The following is a 4,014-nucleotide window of genomic DNA, read 5'->3' on the forward strand; positions in this document are numbered from 1 at the left end:
GCCGATCGTTACCATATTACAATACATATATTATGCCCGATTAACGTTGCCAACGCGCGCGCGCGCGCACGTTTCATGAATGTTAAAAAACATAAGAATGGTCGGTGGTGATTGCAAGTGACCCTCCTTTCACCCCGGCTTCTATATCATTTGTAGGAAGGTATACCATTTTCCTTTATTACATCCTTTGTTTTCCCGTTGTCCTTCCTCCTCGTCGGCGTACATTAGTTTCCTTTAATCATCTAATCTAATGTGATCATTAGCGAAGATGACTCTTATCATAAACATTGATGTACCATTTATGTGAGAGGAATGTAATTTATGCTTAATATTAATTGCTTACAAATCGTCTTATAATTAATCATTTTTTTATTACATTGAGAAAAATCTCTGGTTGGAAATGAACGAATCAGAAGATTCTGATTATCTCGATCAGAATTCCGGTTACCTCAACTAGAATTCTAGTAAATTTAACTAGAAACTTTTTGGTTCGTTCTTTTTCAACCAGAATTCCAATTAATTTAATCACACATTTTTTTTCAATGCAGGATTATGAATTAATAATATACAAAAAGCTTTCTTTTTTATTAATTTGTAAAAATTCTAGTAGACAGATGACTTGCACAATTTTTATAACTTTTCAACGATAAAAAAAAATTACTTGAAATAAAAAAAATATATAATAAATCTTCTCTAATAATTCTAATCTGGGTCCTATCAAGCTGACAAATTTTTGGGATTGTGGAAATTGGAGTCCACAATCGTATCACACGTATTATATGTCGTAACGAGACTATTAGAAATTACGGAAATGATAGAGCGCGCATTTCTTAACGTCTCCGTATTGGGCGGTCTAAAAAGCGGCGAGAGAAGGACCTCGGACAGTGGATCCATGTTCTTCCGGATACGACGAACGATTATCGACAATAACTTCATTTTACCCTGGGACCGATTTCCCAGTGGTTTTTGATGCGTCTGATCACGCCGCGACCGAGACGCGCCGCCTAGTTATTTGCGCGCACCCCGATATGCCATTTCGCCCGACGTAATCGTTAATTGACCCTCAGATTTCAGGGAAGACACAAAGTCGCAAACGAGAAGTGGACCCACCCCCGTGGCGGTGACGTCGTTACGTTTCTACGTCGCGGTTGACCACCGAAAGCGTTAAGCTAGCCGCTAACTGTCGTCAGCTATGGAATACCGATCTCTCGGGAATTGGCTTTATGACTTCGACGAACGCACGTCTACTATCGAAGATCGTATAGTCGCTCTATTTCTTTACAGACAACGCGTTATAAACAACGCGTTATAAATTACAAAAATTTTTAATAATTTAAATTTCGTATAAGTTTTGAACTAAAGCAAACGAAAATTTCGACGGAGCATTCGTGAGCAAACGATGAGCAAACGAATGCAACCAAAAAGTATTCGATTTTTTAATGTTGGGGGGCTAGCGTGAAGTTGGCCCCCCAAAATTTAAATTTCGTATAACTTTTGAACTAAGGGTGAGCAAACGAAAATTCCGACGGAGCATTCGTGAGCAAACGATGCTATAGTTGTTATATGATAACAGAATAAGAATAGGAAATCCTTATTGCAAAGGGCAGAATGAGACTCCAAATATCCGTGTTCTAAAATAACAAGCAGGATCTGTAGCTGAATGAAATTATGGAGACGTCAATGAGGATCCGATTCAACAGGCGATCGTGCAGGGTATATTGCATTCCTTAGAAACGTCGATTGGCGTTCCAAGACGAAGAAATCACCGCGGGCCGATCGCTCGTCTCGTTTCGAGCCTTCGTTACGGCGATGGGGCCTCGTTTGAGAAATGTTTCACGCGTTCGGGAGAATAGAGGAGCGCACGTCATGCTTGGAATCACCGGGCAACAACACAACAAAATGAAACGGCGGCGGCAGCAGCACTCTCCCGTAAGGACAGAATGAGGAATCTGAAAAGCGGAACCGTATAATACGGTAATTGTATTCCCGGAATCAGCGCGGCACGCACTCTCCTAACAAGCCTCTACGAGTTCGTCCTGTCTGGCTGGCTGTGTAGACACGAGAGCAGAGCTAAGAAGCACCCTGGCCACGCATCAGCAGAAGCAGTAGCTCACCTAATAATTAAAATAAAGAAGGCATACGGGAAACAAATTATTTATATGTTCATATTGTGCTATTACTTCATTTGAAAATTTTTTTATTAATTTATTTTAATTTTATTTTATTAATATTGTATATATTTGAAGAATTATATTTGTGGTACACAAAAACAAGGAGAATTTTTATATAAATCAAATAAGAAAAAGATTCCTATTTTCGGTCAAAGCGGATCTTTGTGCTTGACAGTATTTGCAAATTTATTTGCAAATATACTTTTCAGTTTTATGTACTGTGCGCCGATTTGTTGAAATTTGAAATGCAATCATAAATTAAAACTGAATTAGCCTTTTATATTGATCATCAATTTAATAATAATGTTAATAAGTATTTTAAAACATTGCAAAGAATTTATTGTTGCAAAGAATAACCGAGATTCAAACACTTAAATCTTTTATATAATTATAATTTATGCAATTATATGATAATTATTGTAGAAATAGTAAAGGTAATTGTTAAATAACGTGTGCCACGCGTTATTCATATTTTTTAAATAATCATTAATAATAATGTTGATTTTATAATACATTTTTTTTTTAAATTAGTGCTACCATTTTCAATAACTTTTCAGCATTTTATAGATAGACACAAAAAGTGAATAAATACTAATAGAGACTAATTTCAGACAAAAATGTGTGTGGAATGCAATGTGTGCTCTCAAGTTATCTTTTTAACATGCCCTAGAAATTTTAAGGAATACCTAAATTCGGAAGATATGGGCGAGTGAGTGAGTTGCAAGTTATGAAGGACGGCAATCCGTTCTCGGAAGGTAGCAATAATGATTTTGGGTTAATTGCTCGCTTCTCGATCTAATGGAGAACATATCTATCAGCACGCTGGATTCAATGAATTATTGATGAAACGTGGCCGTGGTAAAGAGAGAGGGAAAGGTCAGTCGATCGTCTTTGAGGATGAGGGTGGAATAAACGGCGTTCCTTCGAATATAAGAATTCCAGCCCCAAAAACATTTCGTCCAGTCCGCGAAAGCTTACGTCTCTATCTGTGAATGCATATTCATCGGACTGGCCCTGGTTGAAATACAGGGATAGACGCGCACAAAACACGGGGGATAGGAAATCTTCGTGGAGGGCCGGCGGTGGGATCGCCGTCATACGGCGCTCTCATAAATTACCGCTAGTTGCCGGGTAACATGTTATTTGCCACCGAGCTCCACAAATGAGTTCACTTTGTATTTAATTACTCGACTCACGCCCAGGGCGTATCCCGATGGCGGATCCACCCTGCACCGCCGCGGAGGGCCGCCTCGCGCGCAGTTCCTCTACTTCGCTTCTTTCTTCTTCGCCGCGTCTGCAACGACTCGTGCAATCCTCATTTCAAGCACCGCATTACTTAATTTTACACTTGTTATCAAAGTGGTATGTCTTCGTTTCTTAAAGCGCTTTATCTATTAAGCGAATTATCTCTGACTATTTTTCCACACTTTTCGTATCTTTAACAATACATAAATAATTTTTATTGATAATTTATTACATTTATTTTAGCATTCTTAATATATATTTTTGTTATAGATTATTGTGATATAAAGAAAATTGTTTAAATATGCAGTTATTTTAAATTACAGTAAAGCATTCTTTGTGGCACAGTAATGCATTCTCAATTTACATTTGTACAAATCATGAAAATCAAATTATGAGCCGTGTAATTTCGGTTCTTGAGGGAAGTCGTTTCTTGATAAATGCGTTATCTGGTCCGTTTCGATTGCGTCGGCGAGTTTCTGGCAAGTCAAGGAGTCCAGACACGCAGCGGAATGAGTGGGTTGTGCGCGCAACTCCGACGTCACGGGCAGGTAGATACAAAGGTAAAAGGTGGAGGTATACATATATATATATATATATA

The sequence above is a fragment of the Trachymyrmex cornetzi genome, unplaced genomic scaffold (genome assembly GCF_001594075.2).
Source record: "Trachymyrmex cornetzi isolate Tcor2-1 unplaced genomic scaffold, Tcor1.1 scaffold85, whole genome shotgun sequence".
In the NCBI taxonomy this organism is placed as follows: domain Eukaryota; kingdom Metazoa; phylum Arthropoda; class Insecta; order Hymenoptera; family Formicidae; genus Trachymyrmex; species Trachymyrmex cornetzi.